We start from the raw sequence: 21,618 nt of genomic DNA, 5'->3' as shown, positions 1-21,618 counted from the left end.
CCTCCCCCTTGTTATCTGATTATTGGTTTAATTGCTCCACCTGTCTGTCTCGTTACCCTCCTTTGTTTGCCCCCCCATATTAGTCTTCCTGTCTTTGCTGTCCTGTGCTCGTTCGTTGTATTTGTTACGTGTATTCGTCGTGTTGAGTTCTGTTCCTGCCCTGCCTTGTTTGTTCTGGATTAAGTTTGTACGTTGTAGTTTTCTTTTGTTTATTTTTATGTTTTTGTCTTCATTAAATACTTCTTACTCTGCACTTGAATCCACAGATTTATTCCACACCACGCACCGTGACACCCGGTTCCTCAGAGACGTCGGATTCAGTGGCCAAGAGTTGCGTCGCACAGTAAAGAACTTATCTGAAGCAGCAGAAAGGAGCAGCAACTGGCTGTGGTTGAGACGGAAAGATTCTAGCTGGCTGAGTACAGGCCGCCATGCTACGGTTTCGTAGAATTCTTGAAACTTGAAGAGTCTGTTGGTTTATTTGTATAGGTTTTATAGTATTTCAATTCAATTCAATTCAAGTTTATTTGTATAGCGCTTTTCACAATACATATTGTTTCAAAGCAGCTTTACAGAAAGTGCATTTCAGAAATGTACATAGAAAAAAATACAGTTAGTTAATCATGTAGTAATGTAGGGCATAACATATCGCCGGCGTTGAGTCGTCTCTTCACAGGCGTTTAGTCATCTCATCCCATTTGTTGGGGATCTGAAGTCTCCGTGAGAGGCTGGATACAAACTGGAGCTGACGAACGCTATTTACCTCGGGACTAGCGTCCCGAGATAACAGCAGAAGAGCAGATGGGAAATAATTAGCATAGCTGCTGTTCATAATGTTAATGCATTCGATCTGATTCAGCAGTAGTATTAAAGGTTAAGGATTAAGTGAATGCTTGGTTAAAGAGATGCGTCTTTAATCTAGTTTTAAAGTGGGGCAGCGAGTCTGAGCCTCGAACAATATCAGGAAGGCTGTTCCAGAGTTTAGGAGCTAAATGCAAGAACGCCCTCCCTCCTTAGGTGGACTTAGATATCCTAGGAATGACCAGAAGCCTCGAATTTAGTGATCTTAAAGAGCGCGATGGATTGTAGGGCGATAGAAGGTCCATTAAATACACAGGAGCTAAACCATTTAGGGCTTTATAGGTCAGTAGTAATACTTTGTAATTGATACGGAACTTAATATGTAACCAGTGTAGAGATGATAAAATTGGTGTTATATGATCATATTTTCTTGACCTAGTAAGAACTCTAGCAGCTGCATTTTGCACTAACTGTAGCTTGTTTATTGAGGATGCAGGACAGCCAGCTAATAAAGCATTACAGTAATCTAGTCTCGAGGTCATGAATGCATGAACTAACTTTTCTGCATCAGAAACAGATAGCATGTTACGTAGCTTAGCAATGTTTCTAAGGTGGAAAAAGGCTGTTCTTGTAATATATGAAATATGATTTTCGAAAGACAAGTTGCGGTCTAGTATAACACCCAGGTCTTTTACTGTAGTGGATAAAGTAACAGGACATCCTTCTAAATTAAAGTTGTATTGTACGAGGTTTTGTGGGTAGTTTTTTGGACCAATAAGTAATACCTCCGTTTTATCTGAATTTAATAGCAGGAAATTACACGTCATCCAGCATTTTATATCTTTAAGTTACTCTGTCAATTTAGATAAGTTAGTGTTTTCATCTGGTCGTGACGAAATATATAATTGAGTGTCATCAGCATAACAGTGGAAATTAATTCCATGTTTTCTTATAATATTACCAAGTGGCAGCATATATATTGAGAATAGCAGAGGGCCTAACACCGATCCTTGCGGCACTCCATAGTCTACTGACGTTATCTTCGATTTTTCCCATTTAAACAGACAAAATGATAACGGTCTGATAAGTACGATCTAAACCAGCTTAATGCCTGTCCCTGAACACCAGTGTAGTTTTGTAGTCAATCCAAGAGTATTTTATGATCTATAGTGTCGAACGCAGCGCTAAGATCGAGTAGAACTAGTATTGAGATACAGCCTTGGTCAGAAGCTAAAAGTAAATCATTTGTAATTTTAACTAGCGCAGTTTCTGTGCTATGATGCGGTCTGAATCCTGACTGAAATTCTTCATAGATATCATTTTCTTGCAAGAAAGAGCACAATTGAGCGGACACATCTTTTTCTAGAATTTTAGACATAAATGGAAGATTTGAAATGGGTCTGTAATGGGGCGATAATTGAGGCTGAATCATAAGACACCATAAAAGATTGTACATTTACAATTGTGTTTCTGATGCTTTCTATTTCCTCATTGAAGAAATTCATAAAATCATTACCACTATACTGTAACGGAATATTTTGCTCTGGTGATGTCTGTTTATTTGTTAGTCTAGCTACGGTGTTGAATAAAAACCTTGGATTATTTTGGTGATTTTCTATTAGTTTGCGGAGATGCTCAGCCCTGGCTCCTTTTAGAGCCTTTTTATAACGTGACATACTGTCTTTCCACGCGATTCTAAAGACCTCTAAATTAGTTTGTTTCCATTTACGCTCTAAGTTACGAGTTTCTCTCTTGATAACATGCGTAGCACTGTTGTACCATGGTGCTTTAGTTTTCTCTCTAACCTTTTTTAATCTAATTGGTGCAACAATTTCTAGTGTACTAGAGAAAATGGTGTTCAAACTGCTAGTCATTTCCTCTAGTTCATCTGTTTGTTTGGGATCACTGAGCAGCTGAGATAGATCAGGTAAGCTATTTGAGAATCTATCTATAGTGGTTGGAAGGATTGTTCTGCCTGGTTGATAACGTGGCGCAACATGACAAATGTCAGCAGTACGTATTATGCAAGTTATCATGTAAAGATCAGTGACATCATCACTTTGCGGTGTAATATCTATATCGGTTGGATGGGTTCCATATGATATAATTAAATCTAGTGTATGATTTAGACGATGAGTGGGACCACTGATGTTTTGCTTGACCCCAAAGGAGTTTAATAAATCTGTAAACGCAGCCCCTAACGAATCATTTGTGTTATCTACGTGTATGTTAAAATCTCCAACAATTATTGCTTTATCGACATTGACCAATAGATCTGAGAGAAAGTCTGCAAACTCTTTTAGGAAATCAGCATAGGGCCCTGGAGGTCTATATACAGTAGCCAAGGCTAGAGATAATAGGGATTTCTTTCTTACATCTAAGAGCGTAACATTTAGCACAAGTACTTCAAACGAATTAAACCTGTGACCTGTTTTCTGAGTAACATTTAGAATATCTCTATAGATTGTTGCAACACTGCCACCACGACCGATCAGACGGGGCTCATGCTTATAACAGTATCCTGGTGGAGTGGACTCATTTAGACCGAAATAATCATTTGGTTTAAGCCAGGTTTCAGTAAGGCAAAATACATCGAAACTATTATCTGTAACCATTTCATTTACAATAACCGCCTTAGATGTGAGCGATCTAATGTTTAGAAGACCTAGGTTTAGAAATTGTTTTTGTTCACTGATATTGAGATTTTCTGGTTTAATTACAATAAGATTTTTCCTAGATCCTACAGTAGATTTATTGTTTGGCCTCACTAAACGAGGAATAGACACAGTTTCTATATAATGTTCTACACTACTTATATCAATAAAGTTGGAACAGCAAAGACTGTGATTTGGACTTAATAGTCATACGGTGTGTAACGTCTTGGAGATGTTGTCCGACAGAACAGCCGCTCTGATTCTGCTGGGGTGCAGGCCATCAGCACGGTAGAGCCTAGGTCGCTCCCAGAACAGATTCCAAATATTTACAAAGAGCAGTTTCTGTTCATTACACAATGACATTAACCATTCATTTAGTGCAAATAATCTACTGAACCTTTCTTGTCCTTGTCGGTACGTGGGAAGCGGTCCAGACACGATGATCGTTGCCTCAGGCGATGTGCTGCGTACCGTCTCGATCAGGCTCCTGTAGTCCTTCTTCAGAACCTCCGTCTGCCGCAGCCTGATGTCGTTCACTCCCGCGTGCAGCACAACAGCTCCGACGCGCTCGTCACCGTTCAGGATCTTGGGAACCTGCGCAGCGACATCTAGAACACGAGCACCAGGAAAGCAGTGAGTGCGCACCTTACCTTTACCTGAGGTAGTGCGGACATGACGAACGATGGAACTGCCGATGATCACGGCGTCGTCGCGTTCCGACTCGCGAAGAGGGGAAAAGCGGTTCCGGGTGGAGATCTCGAAGACCAGGAGTGGCGGAGAGGTTCTTGGTCTGGTCCTGGCTCGTGTCTTCCGCTGTGGGATCACCCAGGGTCCATGGTGTTGTGTCGGTGCCGGAGTGAATGAAGCCAGGGATGATCGCGTCCTCGGAGCATGCGTCCTGTGCAGAGAAACACACGGAGTAGACGAGGTCGGAGTCAAAAAGTTACTAACCACTGACTTGTGAGTATCGGCGCGTGATGTTTCAAGCGCTGATCGCCGATCTCGCAGCTCGGCTTGCCTCTCTAGCAGACCACGGATCTGTTTCTCCACGGACTCCAGCTCCAACAGCACCGAATGCAGCTCGAATGTGTCCTCACCTGCACTCAGAGGTAACGTTAGACACACATCCGATATATTCGCCATTATAACAGATGAACAGTAAATAAGTAGTGATACTACCAATATCACTACTAATTTAGGACTGAATTCCTGGATATAACCCGTATCCTTTCAGTGAAAAGTGTGTAAATGAGACGATCGGTAGGCGAGAGGCCACGCGTGCAATGCTAGCGGGCTAAAGGCTAGTAGCGGAGATTCGGAAAGTTGGATCTAAGTAGCGATATCAAACATCAAATAAGAGGCTGTATTCAATGAAACACTGAATGAATGAAATGGCTGAATGAAACACTTGATACTGTGGACGCATAGATAGTACACCAGTAGAACAAACAACAACATAATTGCTATTTCCTTTATCCACAGCCAGGGTTTACCAATCAAGTTTCCGAACCATGAAAAATTCGAGTGTCCGTCATGTTACTGGTACGACAATCTTGATCATGTTGATGGATTGCTGAAGGTTTCGTATGTGAGTCTCTGCGTTGTGTATTTTTTTCTTTTTTCTTTCGTGATAGTTGCGTCGGCAGTGGGTCTAGTCGTTTTCTTGAGGTTTTCTTGTGGCTTCATACGCAGATGACGGGGTCGGTGCGTATGGGTCCCGGGACAGTCATCAGTGGTATCTGCACAGAGTAAGAAAGAAAACAAAAGACAGGAGAGCAGTATTTGTTCACACACTAGGGTTGTAAACTTTTCCGAGTCTGCTATTGTTGTTCCATCTTTCCCTATTTCTTAAATCCTTTGACACCTAAGAAACAGTGAGGTAAGGGTGGACTAGGATAGGGAAGGCCTATGAGGGAAGTCTTCACCGCAGAGTTTGACCTCCGAAGACTGTTGCATTCGGTTCTTTTCTGGGCTCCTCACTTTGTTCCGTGTCCTATATCCTATCCTTTTAGATGGGGAAACAACTTTACACTGTGACACATTAGTCCAGGTTTCTCCTTCCCTGACACAATACTGCAGCTGCTGTAATCAACATCAGTTAATGTGGTCCATGCCACATAGGAATTACTTTCAATTACTTGAGCTGAACCGTCAACAAACAACTCAAATTCTGAATTCTCTATGGGAGTTTATTTTACTTCCCTCGAAGGTGTGTATGTAAGCGTAACACAATCATGAGTCATTTCTCCTTCAGCCTCTAACACAAATTCAGTCATTCCAGACATCATACATGAGGATGGGTTTGTGACAGGTACACGCTGTAAAACAATGTTCGGGACTCTGGAGGTAGTAAGCCAATTTCCCCAACGGGAGGAGGTTACAGAAGTGACTTTTTCTTCATTCATCAGTGTGGACACTGCATGAAGGCATTTTACATTTACAATCTGACCTAACATCATTACTGATGAAGGGCCTGTGCTGTAGCATAACATTTAAGGCTGTGAGTTTACTTAACTAGTGTCCCCCAAAGGAAGGATGAGACTGTCACTTTCCTTTTGTTCTATTAAACAAAAATAAGTCTTTCATCTTTGTTGTAAGTTACTGGGGAAATTAAGCACTCACAGCCCAAATGGTTAACACATCAACTAGCTGCCCCAGTTTAATGACGAGGGGACGGGCTGCTTCAGAGTAGCAAGCAGACTGAGTAGGAGCTGAGTAACATTGTTAACTGGTTTAAAGTTCTTTTTGTTTTTCCTACACTCTTTTCCCCAATGTCCATGTTTACCACAATAATAACAACTGCTGCCCTCTCTCTTAGGACATTTGCGTTTCTGTCGATTCTCTGTGTTGACCTTAAAGGATGCTGCTGCAATTTTTACTCTTGCCTTGACATCAGAATCTCTTTCCCAAGTAGCTAACCTGTCTAGGTTACTTTGCAGGGTTCTAGTGGACCATGTGACTTCTAAGAAAGGCAATGCTTTTCTATGCTCTGACAAAAGACCATCAAACCATGTGCGCACTAGGGGACCATTTTCATCTACACTCAAAAAAATGATATGTTGGACTAACTTAACTTTTTTATGTCAACAGAATGCACATAACTGGGTTATGTTGGATTTAAGTAACATTATTTATTTCGGTAAACGTAAGTGAATTACTTAAGGTAAATGCAATGTTGTTTAGTTGAATCAACTTACCAGTCTTGGTTTTGTTTTAAACAATAAAGTTAATTAACTACAATTATCCTAAAATTAATTTTTTTAAATTCATCCAAAATAAATAATCCATTTTCATTCTGTTCCAGTTTTTTATTGAATCCATTCAATAACAATTCTGAAAACTTTCAACCAAAATTCCAACAAGAATAACTTGTACAAAATATGTAATCTCAAAAGACTAACTTTACTTTTCAAAATGTAAAGAATCTGCTTATTACAAGAAAATAAAAATAAATAAAAGCATGTTGTCTTTAAATTAAAGGATTTATAAAATATTCACATACATGTGTTATACTTGAAAAATAATAGCAGTCTTCTTTTGCCTCCTTTTAATTGCATAAAAACAAAACAAACAAAAAAACAACAGTATTATGTATGTACTGTATGCAACAGTATGCAACATTATGGAGAAAACAAACTCCATTACGCCTTCCTGGCTCTTGGTCCTGACATCAAGTTACTCCTGACATCAAGTTACAGCGTTTACGAAAGGAGTTTATTTTTCAGGACCTGGACCTTGTTTGAAAGCTTGTGTGCATCTAGCTCCATAAAAATCTTTTGAAATACTTCAAAAGTGTACCTCAGGTCCTGTGGGTAAGCCAAGTTTAAAGTGTAAATTAGACCAAGCATCACAGAACAAACATTAGCCACATTGTTCAGGTTTTCGAGTATTTGGACGCCTTCAATGATAATGCCGACATCTTCATAAGCGTCTGTAGCATCTGCCCCTTCATGTACGATGACATAAATGCCTAGGGTGGTGTTGCGCACTGAAGTTTGGGCTTCATCATGTTCAACATCCTAAAAAAGTAAAACACAAATAGAAATAATTAATAACAGATCTGGGGTGAAAGTGGGAGTTGGTTGTAAAGAAACATACAATAGGTTTTTTTTAAGTAAATAACTTACCAAGTACTCCTTCACAAGGTTTGTGGGGTCTTCGTTCATGTAAACCGTAAGGGCTTTCAAGATGCATTCCCGTTTTTTTTCGATGGTGTCATTCTGAAAAAATTTGAAATGAGCATTAGTTAGCACTTTTGCTTTTTAGACTTGTTACTGTACCTGTAACATTTTAAGTAGCATTATACAGATTATTCCACTGTGATGTTTTCATTCAAGTCAAGTTTGTCATTCTTGTGATTACATGAAGAAACAGAAAAACTGAGAAAGATTAAATCTAGAAGAGCTGCGTCAACATCTCCAAGACACCTGAAGAAACCTTCCTGCAAAGCTAACTGAAACACTATGAGCAAGTGTACCTGGACAAAAGCAAAGGCTGGTCACACCAAGTATTGGTTTTATGTAGTTAATAGAAGTTAAGTAAATAAAATCTATTTATGGCATTATGTTTTAAAACAGTACAAAAATTACTGTAGCTTCGCAGGAAGGTTTCTTCAGGTGTCTTAGAGATGTTGACGCAGATCTTCTGGATTGAATCTTTCTCAGTGTTTCTGTTTCTTCATGTAATCATAGACAGACTTGATGATGATGAGATCCAATCTCTGTGTGGATCATATTGGCTATTGTCAGACTCCTTGTGCATATAAAGATGTCACTGGATTATTACAATTAATGGCAAAAAGAATGTTTGGAAATGTAAACCGACATTTTGTACAGACACACTGCAGTAAAAGATTTAAATACCTGGCTTAAAACCATTTTTTGGGGTTCTGTTTCTCTTGGCCTCAAGAACATACTCCACGGAGTCTACAACTTTAAAATTTTCCCTGTAATATTCTTTACGCTTAAATGCAGAGGCTAGTGGACCACCATGCTTTATTGCTGTGAGTAAAGGATTTGTTGTACTTAAAGATGTAACAAGGTCTTTGACTAGAAACTCATCATTGTCAATCCTGTGCTTTTGTAAGGTGTCTACAATAATTCTGTATGACAAAGGGAAAGAAGCATCACTCAGTAAATAATGCAAGTCCTCCAACAACTCATCGACAGCTGTGCCTGGGACATGATAGTGATTCTCAAGCTTCAACAGCAAGGAAGCAAATTTTAGCTCTACCAACTTTGGCAAGTTCTCTGGAACCTCTCCTGTATCAATACAATCGGAATCCTCCTCTAACGTAGATGTATTGATTTCTTCGTTTGAAAGAGTGTCATCAGATATTCCTCTTACTTCTTGTGTTTTCACTATTCCTTCCTTAAAATCAGTCAACGAACACTGACAATGTTTTCGCCTCTTATGTGAATTAAATGTGCTATACACATTTGATTTAAACAAGCAGTCCTTAAACATACAACTTACTGTCTCATGACTGCGCAAATGCTTATTTATGTGGAGAAAGTAATCATTTACTGAAGGAATGTCAGTAACACCACAAACATGACAATTTATCTTTGTACTTTTGCTAGAATTTTGCTTTTGAGGTTGCTGCTCACTACCATGTGATCTGCATAAGTGGGACCGCAGTGCATTCCAGGTTTTAAAAGTGCATGGACAGTAAGAATATGCGCATGGATATGCTTGTCTGCGGCCATAGTGTCCATGTACCAACCTGAAGTGTTTTAAAAGCTTTGATCTTGATGTGTGAGACGAGCCACAATCTCTGCACAGCCACATGTAGGACTCTAGAACTCCAAAACTCTGTGAGAAAAAAAACAAGATGTAAGTCACCAAAGAATAATAATGATATAAACAACACTGTGACACTTTATAATAACGTTCAGTTATAAGTGACTTAAAAGTTATTAGTTAATGATAAACTAATAATTTACAAAACATGTCTATATTCACATATGATTAATAAGTGCTGTGCTAACATTTTATGAATGTTTTGTTAAATTAGTTATAAGTCACTAATAAGGTTATTAGTTAATGATGAACTAATCATTTACAAAACATGACTACATTCATAAATGACTAATAAGTGGTATGCAATTTTTTTTATTGTTTTGTTAATTCAGATATAAGTAATTTATAAATTATTAGTTAATACAGGTTTATAAATTATTAATAAGTGGTATGCTATACAGTAAAAATCTGTATATCCATTATAAATAGTTTACACTTTAGATTAGGCCTAACCACCAAGCTTGTATTACTTAACGTTAGCTAACATCAGATGCCATCTTATTCACATGTCAAATGTGTTAAAGCTGTTATTTGGGTCTTCCAAAGTTTGAGAGTTAACATTTGACATTAAATAAAAATGCTCAACACCATTATTTGAGACAGTTATTAAAACTGATAACATTACTAAAATGTTAAAGTGCTTTGCTTTATACAGTAACGTACACACAACAATCTCTGTCAACACATAAATGGAGAAACTCTTATTAACTAACAATTTAATAAGTTATTTGTGTCTTTGTGTGAGGAAATTCACATCAAAGTTAACAAGTATGCATATTATAAAAGATCGAAACACGAATGTAACGTTATGGCTAACGTTAACGTCTCGGTTACGTATGTAACCCTAGTTCCCTGATAGGGAACGAGACGCTGCGTCAAACGCTGCGGGAACGCCCCTGCGTTGTGCGTCATGAAGCACGTATGGAATCAGCCCAATGGAGAGATGAAACGTCATAGGCGGGTGACGTCATCGACCAGGAAACTATAAAGCACCCCAAAAACACAAGCGCATTAGCTTCTGATAGGCTTGAAGGAAGCGCTAACGGGAGTGCCGGGAGTATGGCGGAGCGACGCAGCGTCTCGTTCCCTATCAGGGAACTAGGGTTACATACGTAACCGAGACGTTCCCTTTCAAGGGAACTTCGAGCTGCGTCAAACGCTGCGGGAACGCGAATACCCACGTCGCCATAGGACCAAATGACCGTCATGTGAGACTAGCGCACAGAGGACGAGAGCACCTGTGCCCCAGGGGTAGAGCTTAAGTCTAGGTCATAGAACTTAATAAAAGTATGCGGTGAAGACCATCCAGCCGCATCACAAACATCACTCAGGGAAACCCCCGACAAAAGAGCTTTAGAAGCAGCCATACTCCTGGTAGAGTGAGCTCGGACAACCAAAGGTGAAGGCTGGCCAGCCGACTCATAAGCAAGTGAGATAGCCTCAACCACCCACTTGCTCATTCTCTGTTTAGACGCCGGACACCCTTTCCTGGGTGGCCCGAAACATACAAAAAGTTGTTCTGATTTCCTCCACAGGGCAGCTCTGTGGACATAAGCGTCTAATGCCCTAACAGGGCAGAGTGAATTAAGTTTCTCCTGGTCCGATGACATAAATGGAGGAGGACAGAAAGCCTGCAGAACCGTAGGTCTAACAATATTAGTAGGAACCTTAGGAACGTAACCTGGTCTAGGATGCAGAAAAGCTTTAACCATGCCAGGTGCAAATTCCAGGCACAAGGGTGAAACCGACAGAGCCTGCAAATCTCCGATTCTTTTTAGTGAAGAGATAGCAAGCAAAAAGATAGTCTTAAAAGTGAGAAACTTCTCGGGAACTTCTTCGATAGGTTCAAAAGGAGCTAGGGAAAGACCTTCTAATACAATGGCCAGATCCCAAGTCGGCACCCTCGTACGAACTGCTGGCCTCAGCCTCAAAGTGCCACGGAGGAAACGAGTTATAAGCGGGTGTCTCCCAAGAGAAACTCCACTGAAAGGGACGTGGTAAGCAGCTAGTGCCGCCACATACACCTTTAGTGTGGAGGGGGATAACCCTGTGGAGAAGCGCTCCTGCAGGAATTCCAGCACTGCACCCACTGGGCAGTTAACTGGGTCCTGCAGGTGTTCTCCACACCAAGAAGTGAAAAGTTTCCACTTCAAGGCATAAAGCTTCCTCGTGGATGGAGCTCTGGAGTTAAGAATGGTCTCAACAACCTCGGTTGAGAGACCGGAGTCTATGAGCTGGGCCCCCTCAGAGGCCAAGCCCACAGTTTCCACAATTCTGGGCGGGGGTGAAGTATCGTGCCCCCCGCCTGGGAGAGTAGATCCCTCCTGACCGGGAGCTCCAAAGGAGAACCGTCCAGGAGAGAAATCAGGTCCGCAAACCATACTCGGGCCGGCCAGAACGGGGCTACTAGTAGTAGACTGACCCCGTCCCGGCGGACCCTCTCCAGAACTCCTGGTAACAGAGCAATCGGGGGAAAGGCGTACAGACGTGACCTCGGCCACGGCTGCACCATAGCATCCAACCCCAGGGGGGCTGGAAGAGTGATGGAGAACCACCGATGACAATGAGTGGTCTCCTTGGAAGCGAATAGGTCCACCTCGGCGCGACTGAAACTCAACCAAAGGAGCTCCACCACCTCGGGGTGGAGTCTCCATTCCCCTGGCCTCGGCCCCTGCCTCGACAGGGAGTCTGCTACCACATTCAAAAACCCAGGGAGATACATTGCTCTCAGAGATAGTAGCTTCCCTTGGGACCACAGGAGGATCTGACGGGCCAACTTGTAAAGCCGGCGAGACCGCAGGCCCCCCTGATGATTTATATAAGAGACCACCGACGTGTTGTTTGATTGAACTAACACATGATGGCCTCTCAGGTCTGTTAGGAAGTGTTTCAGAGCCTGAAACACAGCCAACATCTCTAGACAATTTATGTGCCACGAAAGATGATGATCCTGCCACAGACCTTGGGCTGGGCGACCACTCATGACCGCCCCCCACCCTGTGAGGGAAGCATCCGTCGTTAGCGTTATGCGACGACAAAGAGCCCCCAGCACAGGACCTTTGGATAGGAACCAAGTTTCTCTCCACATGACCAGAGCACGAAGGCAGCGCCGCGTGACTTTGAACGTGCGGAGCGGATTTCCCCTCGGGGAGAATCCCTTGGTCCTGAGCCACCACTGTAGCGGTCTCATGTACAACAGGCCGCAAGGTATAACGTTGGACGCTGCTGCCATCAGACCCAACAGTCTCTGAAACTGCTTGACAGTGAGTAGCTGGCCTAGCTTCACTTGTTTCACAGCTGAGAGAATCGAAGCGATGCGGGTCGGAGAGAGTCGCGCCCGCATCGATACCGAATCCCAAACGACACCCAGAAAAGTGGTCTTCTGGGAAGGAGATAATACACTTTTCTTTGCGTTCAGCCTCAACCCCAACTTTCTGATATGAGCGAGGACGACATCTCGATGCCGAACCGCCATCTGCTCGGTCTGAGCTAAAATCAACCAATCGTCGATGTAATTGAGAATACGAATGCCCTGAAGCCTCAGAGGCACTAGTGCTGCATCCATGCATTTCGTGAAAGTGCGGGGAGATAAAGCTAGGCCAAACGGAAGAACCCTGTACTGGTACGCCTCGCCCCCGAAGGCGAACCTCAGGAACTTCCTGTGTTGTGGAAGGATGGACACATGGAAGTATGCGTCCTTCAGATCTATCGTGACAAACCAGTCCTCGGACCTGATTTGAGACACGATCTGCTTGATAGTGAGCATCTTGAATTTTAGCTTCCCTACCGAGCGATTCAATATGCGCAGGTCTAAAATTGGACGCAACCCCCCATCCTTCTTTGGAACGATGAAATATCGGCTGTAATAACCTGACTCCAAACTGGGAGGAGGAACCCGTTCTATAGCCTCTTTTTGAAGGAGCGTTTTCACCTCTTGTTCCAATACCAGAGCCTGCTCGGGGCCCACCACTGTGTGCAGAACCCCTCTGAATTTTGGTGGACGACACCTGAACTGGATAGCATAACCCTTTTCTACTATCTGCAGGACCCAATGAGATATTTTTGGAAGGCTTTTCCACTCTGCCAGAAATTCTACTAAGGGTACCAGCCTCTCGAGACTGGCCTCTGGTGTAACTTGAGCAGCAGACGCAGCGCCCTGTAACGGCGCACCGGCAGGGAACAACTGGTCTGACCACTCTGAGACCCTCCTCAGAGGGAGCGAGCGTCCCTCGGGAAAGCGCTCGCTGGGATCGTCTGTGCCCCGGCATAAAGGCGGGGTTGGCAGAACGAGCCCCTGAGGGCACCGAGGAGGAATGGGCACCGTAAAAAGAGGTGAACACCTTTCCGCCTCGGTGGGGACCAGCCTCAGCATCCTGAACGGCTTGGCGTCAGGACTTCTTCTTAGCCGAAGCCTTCTTAGCCAATATAACTGTCCTCAGATCAGTTCTACTGGGAGAAGGCTTCGGCTGAGAGTGTCGCGGCTGAGCCCACTGTCCAGCAGGGGGAGCACGAGACGCGACACTCTGCCTCTGCTGCGCTCTATGTGATGAGCTCGAAGACGGCCGGGGCTGCTCCCGCCCAGCAGCCCCAGGGACATGAACTTTAAGGGGAAGAAACTTTTTAAAAGCTGCAGTTTGTTTCTTTTCTTCTTGGAATTTATCGATAACTGAATTCACAGCATCACCAAACAACCCCATGGGAGAAAGAGGAGCATCTAAAAGAAAAGCTTTTTCTCTCTCTTTAATATTAGTCTGATTTAACCACAAATGTCTTTCTGCGGCCACCAGAGCTGCCATAGAACGACCCATTAATTTGGCCGATTCTCTGGTGGCACGCAGGGATAAATCAGCAGCCTGACGCAGTTCGCGAACCACGTCAGTACTGACCTCCTCACTCTCACTCATGTCCCTTAGCAGATCAGCCTGGTATGCCTGCAAGATTGACATAGTATGCAGACATGACGCAGCCTGACCTGCTGCCGAATATGCTTTACCCACCAAAGCCGAAGTGTTTCTTAAAGGCTTGGTGGGTAATGCCGGTGCCTTAAAAGATGATGCTGCTTCGGGGGAGAGATGGCTCGCAAGCGTCTCTTCCACACGAGGCAAAGCACCATAACCATGAGCCTTGGCTCCCATAATATTAGCGTATGTTGAAGTCTGGGGACTAAACACTCTATATGACACCGGTTTTCTCCATGATTTCGACACCTCGGTGTGGAGATCATGGAAAAACGGCAGGCACCGGCGTGGAGGCTGCACACGTGACGGCAAAAATCTCTCATCCAACTTTGATTTAGAAACAGACTCCTGACTAGTCACTGGCCATTCAATATTAAGTTTTTCAACAGCTCTTGTTAACACCTCCATAAGCTCATCACTCTCAGGAGTGTGGGGTGGCGAATCCTCCACATCTCCCTCAACACTAACAACATCAAGTTCCTCAGAACTGGATAGCTGCAGCATTGGTGCCTCAGCCCGAGCGGAAGAAACCGCAGCGCGTGCTTCCGAACCCGGGACTGAGGCACTGGATCTCACAGGTGAAGGGAGAGATAAGGCAGAGCCCGTCTCAAACCCCGCTGTGAGATCCATCTGCGATCCCCACGATAAGCGCCGCCGCTCTGCCTCGGCAGAAGCGGGACCCGAACCGCGGGGAGCGCGCACCGAACCGCTCTCCTCAAAGAGCGATCGGCGGGAGCGGAGCGTCCTTAACGGCAAACGCTCGCAATGCTCACAGTCTGCTCCCTCGAGAGCAAACTGGGCATGCTGAACTCCCAAACAAACAACACAAAGATCATGTGTATCCCCGCTCGTTAAATAACGCGAGCAGGGAGGAACACACTTTCTAAACTGCTGTTCGTCCGCCATAATCTCTCAATATATATATATATATAGGGATAAATTGTTTGTGTGGTGCAGGGTATGTAAGACAGACAATATCACACAGGGACAGATTCACATGTAGCGCGACTGAAAGCACAGAAGCTAATGCGCTTGTGTTTTTGGGGTGCTTTATAGTTTCCTGGTCGATGACGTCACCCGCCTATGACGTTTCATCTCTCCATTGGGCTGATTCCATACGTGCTTCATGACGCACAACGCAGGGGCGTTCCCGCAGCGTTTGACGCAGCTCGAAGTTCCCTTGAAAGGGAACTAAGAAAAATGCGAAAACCAGACGAGGAACGCGGCAACTTCATTAAAATAGCCTAACATACAAAACACGATATCCGCGATAATCTACTGACAGCTTCTAGCTTATATAAATGCATAAAAGTAAAATATCTCTGTCCACAAAGACAAAACGTTGATTGTGAAATGTTGCATTTGACTGCACAAAATGGCGATGAGGGAATTTGAGTGAGCTGAAGGATCGTTGGATGTGCTTTCCATCTGCGCATGTGCAAATACAGCTCCACCTGCTGACCAAAGTGCGGTACTGCAGAAGCAACACAACCATACCTGTCAAGTTTTGGATTTGAAAATAAGGGAAATTTTCCGGCGTCCACCACGAGCAGTCCCACCACCGCAACCGAGCTCCAGTAACGTTATCCCTTACATTTTAAGACAAGTGTTATAGCTTAAATGAAAACACAAAAGGGTATATATGAAAAGCATTTATTTTAAAGGCTTGCATATTTTCTGTTCATTTAACATTGCTTGTCTCTACATTTACATTTTATTTTATTTCCACACATTCTTTTCATTTCATATTGCTTTTCTTTTACAGTTTTTCTTTACATGTCACATAACTTTTCTTTACTCTTTTAGTGAGTTATTGTTCAAATTTGTTGCAGACTTTGCATTCTTTAACCTGTTAGGCTGCAACCCCACTTTAGAAAAAATCCTCAGAAATGGCGTACCCAAACTGAAACAGATAGCCTACAGTTCATAAACACTTTGCACTAAAATCACAAGTATGATCTCATTTGAAAGCTGACACCTGGCAGTTTATTGTAAATGTAGAATTAATTATTGTCATAATGAAAAAATAGTTATTAATAGCTACAAAGTTTTGTAAAGTTATTAGAAATTTATTTTGAAACATCTTGAAAGTTTCTGAGAATACAATAGTGGTCAAATACTGAAACTTGAGTGTTATATCTTTTTAATGATGTATAGTTTGTCAAGGTAATAACATTAAATCTGATAGTAACTTTGAACTATTTAAACAAACAAAAAAACGCTTCAGTGCGTCGGATCACTGGCAACGGTTAACATGTTTTAAGATGCTAAAGTCGCAGTTACAAAACGCGTGACTGTCCCATACCCTTCTCCTCTTCAGAAAAGGAAATTCGCTGTCCCATTGATCGCGGTATTTATATGAGGGTTTTGGTTTTGTGGCAGGAGTGCCTTCCGTCTCTGTCGTAGCGTCCATCATCGGTCTCCGTTTTTTTTTCTTTTTTCCCCCCGCGTTGTCACTCATCATCTGACCTCACACACTAACCTCGCGACAACTGCCACCTACAGTACCCACAGTACCTGTAGTAGGCTACTGCAGTTGGCAGTTATCGCGTGGCTAGTGACAGAGCTCAGATTGGGAATGTTTTTTTTTTTTTAATCCGCCATTATTATTTTTTAATAGCGCAGGTTAAAATACGGGAGATTTACGGGAAAATACTAATACGGGAGGACGGCGGGAAAGAAGGGTTAAATACGGGACTTTCCCGGCCAAAACGGGATACTTGACAGGTATGAACACAACTGCATTTCATTCATTTAACACAAGTGAGCTGTGTAAATGGGAAATATCACTTTTTCTAATTTTGTCAACACAACTGTTTTAATTTTAATGCACAAACGTAAGAGCATTATTTAATTTAAACATAATTAGATTCTTAGGACCAACAACTACCAATTTTCATTTTTTTGAGTGTAGCACCTTCTCTGAAGGGTCAGCTATCCCGCTGTGTGCGGCCGCTGACTGTCAAAATTTTTCAGTGTACTCACTCACAGTTTCATCCTTCTTCTGTACACAACTTGTGATCTTTGACCAGTCCATGTTCGGTCCAACAATGTTCTTTAATGCTTTCAGAACTCCCTCTCTCAATTCATCTTTTCTGGCATGTTGTAGTTCAGAAGTAACAGCAGACTCAAAACTGTTGAATTCAGATTCAGTTAGAATTTGTGACATCAGCTGTGAGTCTTCTGCCAACGACATGTCGTAGAGACGCATTTTACTGATCAATGCCCTTCTAAATTCAGAAAAATCTGTGCGTACTGAAGGTAAGCTTTGGGATAGTCTTTCTATGTCTTTAGGTACGAGTGCTTTGGCAACAGTTTGGTTTTGGACAACAGAAGAGTTGGGACGAACACTTTCAGTTCCCTCAATTCCCTGAGATCTTCTTGCGACACATACCATTACTGAATCTACAGGCTTATCAGTTACTGATTGGATGGCTAATCTGGTTCAAAGAAAGCTTTTAAATCAGGATGAATCTCATCTGACTGTTGGTCTTCTGAGTCAAATTTGGTTGCGGCCTTGTTATGGCCCACCTTTTTCGTGAGACAGAAAACTTGAGTGAACAATTGTTTGTTCTGTTCTTTTAACTTAGCAATACACCTAGCTTGTTCTTGTGCAATGGATAAGCTAAATTATTGGTGGCAGCAGATAATTCCTTTTATTTTTCTCTTCCTGATACATGCCCCTAACACCTTCTTGCATTCTTCAATAAACCATACTTTTTCTGGGTGAATACCAAATTTCTTTCTCAAATCCAATCTGACTGACTCAGTCACTATGGAGTCCATCAGCTCCCCTAACAATGACTTGAACTCACTGTCTGTCCATAAAGGGGTAGCTAGTCCACCTTTCTCAGTAGTTGGGATTAGTATAGCACTTTTCATAAACATTTTGTGGATTTCTTTGTTACCACACAAACAAACACTAAAACTTCTCTGATCAAACAGAAGGTACATTCAAAAATGATCAACTATCGTTAACCTTCCTTCAAATTACTAGCACTTTACGCTAATCTTTCCTGCTTATAAGAACAGGAGATAAACAATTCTTCTCTGCTGAAAACAGAGGATAAAACAAAAAAATTAGCATGTAATGCTAACCTTCTCTGTGAACAGAGGATCACCAAATTTTAACATGTAATGCTAATCTTCCCTGCCTGACAACAGAGGATCAACTTTCATCTCTAAAAGAAAATTTTAGAGGATAACACCAGTTATGTTTCTCTTCCTGATACATGCACCCAACACCTTCTTGCATTCCTCAATAGACCATACCTTTTCTGGGTGAATACCAAATTTCTTTCTCAAATCTCATTACTTTCTTTCTCAAATCTCATTACTGTATTTCGCAAGTAATGCTAATCTTCCCTGCCTGGACAGAGGAAAACTTTCATTTCTAACAGAAAACTTTAGAGGATAAACTTCTTTTTTTTTTGCTGTTTTACGAGCTCGCAGATGATTTTTTTCACTCGGGAGAAATCGCGTGTAAATCGGTTATGATCGCATGTCGCGGCTCGTATCGCGCTGCGAAATACAAGCCGAGCCGAGCACCTCTCGACCTCCCGATAATTTTTAAGCATGTCGAAAAAGTTCGGGAGCTGTCGACTTGCATTCGTGAGGTGTGTGCGGTTGAATGAGCCGATTTGTCAATCTATTATTTTGTCGATCTATCTGAATTTGACCAATCAGGAGCTGAGGAAATCCACAGAAGAAAGACGAAAATGGTGTGGACTACTAGAAACACTGCTTCAATTAAAGTTTTTATGATGACTTTGTGAAAGGTTAACTAAACAGCATCTGCCGTGTTCCTGCTGGCCAGTATTTGGCATATTTCATTCTGTAACATACAGATCTGTATTATGCTATTGTTTTTGATAGTGTTATACATTTCTTACACGTCACGATGATCATTACGTTTGTATCTTCCTAAAAGCAATTACAGTTTGTCTACAGCCTAAGCTTTTTTCTATTATTACTGCCGACAGAACAATGTTGCCAGATATTGCTACAAAAAACAAGCAAAGACTAACAAAAACAAAGAAATTATATAAAAATCTGAAATAAGTTAAAAGCTTGTGTTTTGGAAATAAGATTAATATATCATGAACCACTTTAATAACGTCCTAAACTGTGACATTAATCCAAAAAACAAGTCCAGAATACTACTGTCACCTTTCCATTATGTGGATCTGGCAACACGGGATCTGGCACCCGCGCCCTCACTCACAACGCGCTCAAGCTCACTCAAGCCCCGTTCACTGCGCTAGCTTCTCGCAGCACAATGAATTGCAAACACTCACATGAGGTGGTTTAAAAGGGCTAATTAATCATTCAGAGAGCTTGAAATTTTATTTGTGAATGTGTAGCCTACCGTAACTACATTTTTTAACTCATTCACACACACACACACACACACACACACACACACACACAAGGGTGACCGGACGTCCGTTTCCCGGTGCTGAAAACAAGCCTATATATGTAGCAAAACAAATCAGGCTTTGTATCAATATTTTATATGCAGTTATGAGAGAGTTTTTGGCGCGGAACTTCGTGCGATTTCTTCGGAAGTCAGCAGGTCGTAAAATCGTGTCGTATGTCACTGCCTCCGTACGATTTTCGGATAAACTCACTCGTAAAGTGTGCGTGGACATATGATCTTCCGACCTTCGGAATTCGCACCGTATACGCCCGCCTTTAGTTAACACAGAACACTGTTGGAGGTGAGCTTCCCTCCCTCCAGGACAAGGGAGTGTGTGAGGAAACTTCCCTTCCTACAGGTGTGTGTGTGAGGAAAGCACGGAGAATCCAGACAGCCGAGCCATGGACTGCTCTCACCGTTACCATCAGGCAGAGGTTATCGTAGAACCCGCACCAGCAGACTGGACTCATACCAGTAACACACAAACCTCTTATTTGATGCGCGTGCGGTTTGTGTTTGGAGCTCCGTCGAATTGATTCATAAATCCTTGATTTTCTTCTTTACCACTCATTTATAAACAAGCACTCTCTATTTTACAGCATGTGAACTTATCTTCGATACTATTCCTTATTAAAAACAATCGGATTGCTTTGATATCGCTTTGTTAACTCTTCTTCTGATGGCGCAGAGGAATAACAAATTTGTACTGGTCTTCAGCGGTTCTTTGAATAGAGTGAAACTCACCAAATCGTTTGTTGTACGGAAAGATTCCGTCTGGAAACTCAGTCAGAAAAGTTCATTCTTTGAGATCTTTGTTGAGCTTGAAGTTTCAAGATTCAGTCTGGAACTGGAAAGTCAGATCTTTGTTGAGATCTTTGTTGAGCTTGAGGTTTTCAAGATTCCGTCTGGAACTCAGTCAGAAAGTTCATTCTTTGTTGAGATCTTTTGTTGCTTCAATCTGGATTCTGGTGAGTAGATCTATCCGGGTCACAGGGCACCATCTGTTGTAAACCTTGTTCTTCTTAGTGTAGAAAACTCAGAAGCGAAGACCAGGAGACTTTGGGGTATCTTTTAAGCAGAGTTCTTTGTTGTAAACCTTGTTCTTAAATGTAGAAAAACTCAGAAGCGAAGACCAGCAGACTTGGGTAAGATTTTGGATGAAGCAGACTACAGCAAATAAAGAGTCCTGCTTAAAAGATACCCCCAAGTCTCCTGGTCTTCGCTTCTGAGTTTTTCTACACTTAAGAAGAACAAGGTTTACAGTTAAGGTTTAAGTTATTTTAGCTGTTATGAGAAAAAAAAAAGCCAAGTGAACGCGCCGGCGCCTTTGTCAAACGCTAATTAAACATGCCAGAATAAAACCCGATTTTTGAACAATGCGTAACGCCACTCGACCTGGTGTGCCAAATCACTTAATTTTAAACTTCAGTATTTCAATCTCAAAACGCTTTGTGACATTATTTTAAAAGCAGTAGGATAGGCCTACATTAAGGGCATTTAAACCAGGATCTTAAATGAAACGCGCTCCATGTTATTTCTCAAAAATAATTATTTCTGTAGGCTATATGGTATAGGCCTACCCCATGTAGTCAAAACATTTTTTAACAGAACTGCTTTTGAAATTACTATGAAATTATATCGCTCACGAGAGAGAAGCTTTCTTCATTCGTTTCATTCTCATTCCTCAATTCCTCAATAGAATTGGAAAAGTTGTAAAAATATTCAGCGTCATTGCACTTAATTTATTTTCACTGACTGCAGATATGACGGTCTTTTGGTGTATTTTTTGTTTGTTTGTCAAAGCTGGTCCCCCGAGGAATAGGCTTATTGTTATCGTCTTTATTTTTAACTTTTGATTCTATTTTTCATTTCTAAAATGTATTCTATCTTTTGTTCTATTCTGCTGTAGTAGCCAAATAGGCCTATTTATAAAAAAATATTCTGTTTTGCACAATGTCCCTTTGCGCCACCTGGTGGTCATTTC

At 42.1% G+C, this 21,618-nt stretch overlaps 1 pseudogene; it reads right to left on the bottom strand.

Annotated features, from left to right (window-relative positions):
* Positions 1–881: 881 nt before the first annotated feature.
* LOC143713536 (uncharacterized) overlaps positions 882–21,618 on the bottom strand; it is a 57,070-nt pseudogene continuing 36,333 nt past the window's right edge.

The sequence above is a fragment of the Siphateles boraxobius genome, unplaced genomic scaffold, assembly GCF_051911475.1.
Source record: "Siphateles boraxobius isolate OS27281-9 unplaced genomic scaffold, OSU_SipBor_1 52, whole genome shotgun sequence".
Lineage (NCBI taxonomy): Eukaryota > Metazoa > Chordata > Actinopteri > Cypriniformes > Leuciscidae > Siphateles > Siphateles boraxobius.
This window is presented reverse-complemented; position numbering and strand designations above follow the sequence as displayed.